The sequence below is a fragment of the Rhinatrema bivittatum genome, chromosome 6 (genome assembly GCF_901001135.1).
Source record: "Rhinatrema bivittatum chromosome 6, aRhiBiv1.1, whole genome shotgun sequence".
Classification (NCBI taxonomy): Eukaryota; Metazoa; Chordata; class Amphibia; order Gymnophiona; family Rhinatrematidae; genus Rhinatrema; species Rhinatrema bivittatum.
In genome coordinates, this window is record NC_042620.1 from 145,637,400 (window position 1) to 145,646,592 (window position 9,193).

General features: G+C 41.0%; 1 long non-coding RNA gene across 1 annotated transcript; it reads right to left on the reverse strand.

Moving 5' to 3' along the window:
- Nucleotides 1-240: 240 nt before the first annotated feature.
- Nucleotides 241-7,173, reverse strand: LOC115093284. Its single transcript, XR_003857264.1, has 3 exons — nt 7,115-7,173; nt 4,923-5,077; nt 241-319 (listed from the first exon to the last, which is right to left on the reverse strand). It is a non-coding gene; the product is annotated as an uncharacterized LOC115093284 (long non-coding RNA).
- Between the last annotated feature and the right edge of the window lie 2,020 nt (nt 7,174-9,193).

Sequence of the window (9,193 nt, forward strand, 5' to 3'; positions counted from 1 at the left end):
CAGAAGTTTGGAGGAAATGACTGAAAAAGCCTTTTGGTGTCATCCATCACCAGCTTCTTCAGTTCTTTTTCCTTTTCTGTCTGCCAATGTTGCTCTCTCTTGGTGCTGGAATGGGAAGGTGGATGCTTTTGGAATGGAATGCTGATCAACATTCTACTCTCTAACAGCTTCTAATAGTTTCCCATAGAAAGCAATCTTTCTTGGAGGCTCAGATCCCTGAAGATACTAACCTGATATTCTGTTTTTGAAATCCATCTGAGATTTTCTATTTGTATGCCAAATCTGGTGAATTTCTGTCTCAGTTTTGGAATTATGGCACCTATAGATAGACAGATGAATGAATGGACAGACTGACTGATCTTATTTACATAATGCTTTTCAAAACATTCTATACGTTGGAAAGCTGAAAAACGAATTATACACATTTTTCTTAATGCTATACTTCATTTATACTTTGATTTGAAATATATCAGTGAATAGCCACCCAGTTCCCACAATTTCTGATAATCATTTATTGCTATAGCAATAAGGTCAAGCAGATGGTGTTTATAACTACTTGGCACAAAGGAGGAAAATGATTTGTCAGTCATACACTATTAGTACAGAATGACCTGATGCACCAAGACAGAGGTAGATTTCCCTGAACAAGTGAAATATCAGTCCTTTGATGTACTATACACTGTTCCAACACTATTGGAGATTGGCATCCAGATGCTTCTCTATGATTACAAAAGAGGTAGGTCACCATTTTGCAATCACATCATTTACAGTGACAGCTCACATGGATCTCTAAAATCTAAACACAAAGAGATAGAGATGTGCATTTGTTTGAAACAAATGGGTAAAACATGCCAAATGAGTCCATATTTGTTTGTTTGTTTATTTATTTGCTTGTTTGTTTATTTATTCATTCATTTATTTATTTGGGCATTTTATATACCATCGTTCGAAAAGAAGATCACAATGGTTTACAAAAGCAACATTCATATTCTAGGTCAGCATTCATGATCTACGTCTATAGAACAACAAATCAACATTCATAATCTAGGCCTTTACAACAACAAATACATGTTCTAGGTCAACACAACATTAGATACATTTTAATTAGGGGCTGGGACAGTAGTTTGTGATACATACATTCCAATTCAATGACATCATATCATAGTCAGTGAGTTGTCATGATACACTTCACATCTCTCATTACGTTTGCTCATTCTGCTAAAAATATCTATGATTTTTTATAGTGAAGTTATCTGCATATTGATAATCTAAGTTAAATCATATGCATTTTTGAAGAGCCATGTCTTTAGTTCGCATTTGAAACTCTTTCTTTCTGTTATCACTCATAATACCTCTGGTAGAGAGTTCCACAACTTTGGACCCGCTATGGAAAACATTCAGTCTCTTATGTGTGTTAGATGTATACTTTGCGTTATAGGCACATTTATAGTCCTTTGTTTTGTGATCTTAGTGTTCGCTGCAGTGTGTAAGGTTGAAGTGTCATTTGTGGTCCCCCAAAATGAATGAAGGGGTCCCACAACTGAAATAAAAAATATTTTTTTATTTGTTTATGTTTCCCATTCAGTCTATGGCCCATTGAAGATGATAATTGTGTACTGCTGAGCAAAAAAACAGCTGGCAACTATTGCAACCAATTTTTGCCTGTGTGACTTCACAACCTTTTCAGAGCCCAGGAAAGACAAGTTGGCAAAGAAACCACACATAAGACAAATCACAGTGAAGCATCTTTCTAACTAGCCTATAGCTGCTATCTAGATCAAGTGACACTGACTTCCTCCAACTGTAAAGTCTGAGCTGTGCAAGCAGCAGTTTATATTTCTTCTCTAGCACTTCACAGAGAAGGATGTGCTAGTGGAAGGTTTCAAAAAAGCTTTGAAATGTTTGGATTTGGCCCTGGTAAAGGGCTCTTTCTAATCTCTTACTCATTGTGCCCCAGAAAGAGAGGCATACACTACTGCTGATTTTGATTTTTCTCATCACTGGGAGAGGGTCACGGTGGCAGGCAGTGTGGAGATTGCAGTTGCAGCAGTGCTAGTGATTTCTTTTTGTTTCTGTCTGGATACCAGTGAGGTGAACAGAGACTGAAGAAAAGAGTCTTACCAGGCTGCTAGTCTTTTTCATTCTGTTAGTATTTAACAGTTTGTTTGTGTGTGGAGTTAGTCAATACCGTATATGTGTCTGTGTCTTTGTATATGTGACACAGTTAGTTACAGTATAAATAAATACATTCATTTGTAATAACCAAATCCCTAGTAGACAGTGCACTTCAACAAATTCCATTATGTCAGGAGAAGGGAGAGTAGGGAATGTTGGCATGGTTGATTGAGGTAGAACAATTAGGGATGTGCATTCATTTAAAATGAATGCGCAAAATGTTATGAATAATGACCCCCTGAATAAAACAAATTTTATCCATTGCATTCATTTTAAATGAATGCATCAGACCTAGGGAATAGGCCAAGGCCCAAAGCAGGGGCTGCAGCCTATTCCCAAGCACAATGCTCGCACCTCGGCCTAGACCTAGACCTAGGCCCAAAGCTGGGGCCTTGCCTAGGGCATAGACCAAGGCTCGAGAGCGACATCGGGGTTTTCAGCCTAGACCTGGGTAGATGCCAGGGCCTTGGCTGAGCCCCCTCTGAACAAACTTACCTGATCCATTGGCCAGGAAATGGCCAGGATGGGTCCTGACACCCAGGTCTCAGCCTAGGCTGGAGCCCAAATCCAGATCCGATGCCACAGTCCATCCCAGAGGGGTGGGTGGGAGGCCCCATTTTCAGTTTTTTGACTATTTATTTAGAAGGGGATAAATGTTTGATTTGGTTTTTTTCCATGAATGAAATGAATCACACATTCCAGAAACCATAATTCGTGGGGAAAAAACAAACAATATTTTTTCCCTGCAGATTGGTATATGGACAACCCAGCATATTAACAGTGATAAAAAAAGATGGTCCTGCTCTAAAGTTAAAGACTTTTTTATCCACTGAGTGGCAAAAATGGGAGGTACGTCAAGGCAGAAGAAATTGAAATTAGGAAAATATGTGCCACCACTGTCTGTTTTTGTCCCTCTTGTTTTAGAACAGAGAAAAAAAGTGGAAGAGTTATTCAAGACTGGCAGTAGCAGGGCAAGGGCATGGACAGAGGCAGGAAAAGTGTAACAACCAAAACTAGCACCATGTTCCTCTATGGTTCCTGCTTCTGAGGCAGTGAAGGCACTATTTTACTAACTGAATCAAAGGAAGAATCCTGTCTAGGATTCCCTGAATCAGAAGATAATGAAGAGCCAGTGGCCAAATAGAATTTGGGAAGATGAGTTAGTAGCATCTTAACCTCCAGTGAGGTGATAGGGGAGAGAGATGATACTAACAATGCTGAGATCAGCCCACAGGAAGAGCAGGCAGCACAGAAAGAGAGCATGAATGATGCCCCTGCATTTTTCCTCAGATTCTATCCTTGTCCACAACTCCAGTGCCAGCATCAGCTCCCAAGGATGTAGAGAAGAGATTGTGAAAGACATCCATGATCTGGAGGAACTTTAAATTGAGGAAAGACCAGTGTTTTACTCGGTATATTCACTGCAGAAAGGAAGGATATCAGTGGAAGGAAGCAAATGGGGCATATATCAAATACCTGCAGAAGCAGCATCCACTAGCACTGGCATAGAAACATAGAAATGACGGCAGAAGAAGACCAATGGTCCATCCAGTCTTCCCAGCAAGCTTCCATTGGATATCTGTTGCTCTTGTCCATTTAAAGTAACTTTTTGGTTCTATTTCCCTTCCACCCCTGCCCTTGATGTAGATAGCAGTGCTGGAGCTGCATCTAAGTATAGTATCTAGCTAATTGGTTTGGGGTGGTAACCGCCGTAATAAGCAAGCTACTCCCATGCTTGTTTACCCAGCCTGTACAATTCAGTCCTTGTTGGTTGTTTGAATATAAATCCTCAATTCTTCATTCCCCTTGCCATTGAAGCAGTGACCTGAGCTGGAAATGTATTCCAAGTGAAGTATCAGGCTTGATTTGGGGTAGTAACCGCCATAACAAGCAAGCTACACCCATGATTATTTGTTTTACCCAGACTATGTAATTCAGTCCTTGTTGGTAGTTGTCTGAATATAAATCATCTTTTCTTCATTCTCCCTGCTGTTAAAGCAGAGAACTATGCTGGATATGCATTGAAAGTGAAGTATCAGGCTTATTTGGTTTGGGTAGTAACCGCCGTAACAAGCAGGCTTATTTGGTTTGGGTAGTAACCGCCATAACAAGCAAGCTACTCCCCTGCTTTTTTGTGGATGCAAATCCTTTTTTTCACATTTCTTCTTGCCATTGAAGCATAGAGCAATGTTGGAGTCGCATTAACCTTGTGTATGTTTATTGAATAAGGACATTAACCGTGTGTTTGTTTATCTTTTCTTTATGCCCCCTGCCGTTGAAGCAGAGAGCTATACTGGATATTCATTGAAAGTGAAGTATCAGGTTTATTTGATTTGGGGTAGTAACCACTGAAACAAGCAAGCTACTCCCCTTCTTTTTTGTGGATGCAAATCCTTTTTTCCACATTTCCTCGTGCTGTTGAAGCATAGAGCAATGTTGGAGTCACATTAATCACATGTATGTTTATTGAATAAGGACATTAATCTCCAGGTAGTAGCCATCATTCCCACAAGCCACCCCCATGCCTCTTCTCTTCATTCACATCCTCTAGACTTTATGGATCCACAGTATTTATCCCACGCCCTTTTGAAATCCTTCATAGTTTTGGTCTTCACCGGGCACTCCAGGCATCCACCACCCTCTCCATGAAGAAATACACAGCAGTTGTAGTCTAGAGATTCCTTCTACCAGTAAAAGTGAAAGCCAGAGGAAAAGGGTTAAAAAAGGGAAGACTTTCCCAAGCTTACCCCATAGCCCCTTCCACCAGTGAGGTGGCAGGCCAGCAGTTCCCAGTCATGGATCCAAAGTGGCAACCCACCGTAGAAGAATTGGGGTGGTGCTCCATAGCACTGTCCCAGGGCCAGAGGCAGGCAGGAAAATGATTGCTCTTGATGATCAAACCCTGCAGGGAATGTAGAACAGGGGCTTTAAGCATCTGCTGCATGTTTTAGCTCCAAATTGCAAAGTCTCCTCCAGGACTACATTTAATAGGAAAGCTTTCTCCACCCTGTACAACTAGTACCATAGTCCCATGCAGGTGAAGTTGGCTAAGGGGAGTAGCATGCATTTCACCAGTGAAATCTGGACCAGCATGGATACTATTCATGCTGATCTCTCCCTGACAGCACACTGGTGGGACATGGCTGAGACAGGGGCTGCCAGCAGCTCGAGCAGTGATTGAGCATAAAGTTGCAGGTGGGCTTTGTTGCACACCCAGTTGATACTTAGCCTATACCTCATGCAATATTCTATCAGCCCTAAGAAAGATGCTGGATGATTGGTAACTAAACTGTAGAAGCAGGAGTCTTCAGGCATGTTTCTTTGTGACAGACAGTAATGCAAATATGGTAAAAGCAATAGACGATGGGGGCTTTCAGGGTCTCCACTGATTGCACACTTGATGCACCTGTTAATGAGGAATGCCCTGGAGCTGGAGCTGGAGCCCAAGGACTACAGGAATCTATTCCTGAAGGTCCTGATAAGAGAAGTGCAGGAAAATAGCAGGGTACTTCCACTGAAATGTGGGGGTATTTTCTCCTTTAGAAGAAAGATGAATTTGGGATACCTCACAAGCGTCTGATGCAAGATGTTGGCATCCACTGGAATTTCACTTATATGATACTGCAGAGGTTAATGGAGCACTCAAAAAAAGAGGTCCAGAAAATGCTAAACACTTATGATATCAACAATATACTCAAAAAGTCTAGCTCAAATGTGAAGAGATTGTATAAGGTCAAACTGGGGAAACCTCATACAATTCCAATACTAGGCTAAATGAAAATGCCTATATGGCTACTTATTTTGAAATTCTAACTCCAACAATGTGGTTGTTAGAATGCATATATAATCTTGGGAGTCCCGATTCATTTCTAGCCCTCCCAAATGAAACAAATTGGGCTTATTTGTCACCTTTGGGTAGCAGCATCTATGGCTGTGGCCATATTAGCCATAGGCACACTACGGCTCTGACTCAGACAATCAGACTCTTGCCTCAAATCCTCACTCTTCACCCAAATCCTCAGTGATATGAAGGGTATGCCCTCCCCTTCAAACTAGTCAAGTCCAAAAAATCCTTTAATCCAAACTTTTTCAATGTGCAATTGCAAAACTTGAAGAACAGAGTAGAGATGTGAATCGGAACCGGTATCGGTTTGGATTCCGGTTCGGATTCACATTGTGAAATTTTTATCTTGCAGTCCGATCGGGTTTTTTTTTATCGGCTGCGCCCGAGCCAATAACCAAAAAATTTAGCCAACTCCTTAAAATGAGTTTGTTAGTATCCCCCCACCCTCCGGACCCCCCCCCCCCAAAAAAATGTTTAAATACCTGGTGGTCCAGCGGGGTTCCCGGGAGCATTCTTCTGTGCTCGGGCCGTCGGCTGCCAGTAAACAAAATGGCGCCGATGGCCCTTTGCCTTTAGCATGTGACAGGGTATCTGTGCCATTGGCCAGTCCCTGTCACATGGTAGGAGCAACGGATGGCCAGTGCCATCTTTAAAAATGGCACGAGCCATCCAGTGCCCCTACCATGTGACAGGGGCCAACCAATGGCACCAATAGCCCCTGTCACATGGTAAGAGCAAAGGGCCATCGGCGCCATTTTGATTAGTGGCAGCCGACAGCCCGAGCACGGGAGAATGCTCCCGGGACTCCTGCTGGACCACCAGGTAGTTAAAAAATTTTTGGGGGGGTCCAGAGGGTGGGGGGATACTAAAAAACTCATTTTAAATGGTCAGGTTGTGTTTTTAGGTTGTGTCCTTTCTTCCCACCCCCACCCCCCCATAATGATAAGAAAACCCACTAAATTAATCGTGGGGTTTCCTATCGCTATCGGGGACCCCCCGATATCTGACGATATTGAAAATATCGGACGATATTTTCAATCCTCAGATAAACAATTCACATCCCTAGAACAGAGGCCCATGCAAAAAATAACTCACCACTCTTCTTTCTGAGATCCTGTGGAATGTCCCAAAACTTCTCTCTCCTTCTTGTAGATACTGAAAGGATCCAAAGCTCTCGAAAAAGTATTTGAAGTCCTGGGGAGAATATCAAAATGCTAACTCTTTTGCTCTGAAATCCTAAGGGGATCACTAGCTGCTTTCCAGTGGCTTCATCAGCCATGCCTACCCCTCTGAAGTTCCTCCCTCTCTCTGAAATTCTGAGCATGCTCCTAGGCAATTAAAACTCCAGATGCCATACCCCCCAAAAGGTAGGGTTATCAGACAGGGAGGAATCAAAATAGCAAACCCTTCCTATTGCTACTGAATATTCAAATTGCGGCTTGGACTCCCTGTCACATGTCAAATGTGGTTTTTGCATTATCTCTGACAATAATATCTGTGATTTGTATATCAGAGAAGATGTCAAGTTTAAATAAAAAATAGACAGGATCCCCCTGATTCAGATTTTCACATCAAAACACAGACCCCTGTCAATAGAGGACTATACTTTGTGGTTACTAAGGTGATACCAGAATATGAATATACTTATTTTGTTTGCTGAGTCTTAGCTATGCTCTGCACCTGTTTGGGGAATTTCTGTGGATACAGAATGTGTGTTAGAGAACTGGAAGTGTAGGGATTATATTAATATTCCATCCTGGCATTTATATATTTATAATGGTAGTTTTACTGGGTGCTATAAACTAGTCAGGGTTACAGAGAAGGCCACTAAAACTTCTTTTTGTACTGTCTTTTATAGCCAGTTTAAAGGCAGGGGCCCTACCGTGGGCATGAGTGTAATGTATGGAAATATCATTTTGGCGTAATTAATATAGGGAATAATAATCAAAAGGATTTGCACACTTCTAACTGGGTTTTACACATGTAAATGCACTTTACCCATCTAAATGTGTTTTTGAAAATTGCTGCAATATATGCCATTGAATTGTCAATAGGTTTTATCTGTGTTAAGTGCACTTACAGGTAAATGGGCTTTTGAAAATTGCTATGATAGTTTGTTACATTAACATGCATAACGCCTTTGAAAATTCACCTGATAGTGTTTACAGTACTCTACTACTCATTAGCAGCAAGCAGTAGATTCATAAAACATTCATCTATGACTCCTTTAAATGCACAAAGGACTTTATTTTTTGGAGATTTTCATTATTTATTTCACCCTACTTTATTTTCTATTTGAGATATTTATCTTTAACATATTTTGCAAACAAATAAGTAAATATTACTAGTGTTTATATCCTGGGGGGGAGGAACATTTTCAGTTTTCACTCAGGGAGCCCTGGAAAAGGTAAAACCTCACCAAAAGCCCACATTTTTACACCTCAATAAGAAAGCCCCAGCACTTTAAGGGAACAGATGCACATTTCTCCATAAGCATATTATTGCCTATTAATAAATGCTCACACACCTAAAATGCCATCCGGTGGCCAAGCAGTATTACTATATGCACAAATGTTTAAACATTTTCCAAAAAAACAGATACATTGATAATTCCTGGAATTTCCCTCACCCAGAGCCTTCTATATGCCCATCAGGCTCACAAAAGTGTACACCAATAATTCGGGATATCCCACTGTTTACTAATTTAAAAAAAATGTTACTAATCTAAATCACAAAAAAAGTCATCTTTACAAGTATGTACTGTATATAAATGAACAAATGATTTTAAATTGAACAATTTCAAAAGATAGTCCAGATTTTAGAGATGTTTATAGAATACAACTTAGTGACTGATGTCTCAAACAGCACAACAAGTAGAAAAGAATGAGGGCTTTGAAGAGCATGCGGTGCTTTAAAGAAATATGAAATGGTTCCTTCCATTTCAATTCCTGGACAAAAGTCCTAATGCATCTGGCCCCACATGTTTCAAAATGTCCAGTCCAGCGCACAGACGTTTTTGCCCATGGGGATTAGGTTGGGTAAGAGAAAGCATTTATGGTGGTTTCATTTTCAAATTGGCATTCCTCCTCCCCTCACCTGCTTTGTACCCGCTCCATGGAAGCGTAAAGTACGCAGGTATACACAAGTTGTGACGTGCCGTCTGAATTTTCAAAG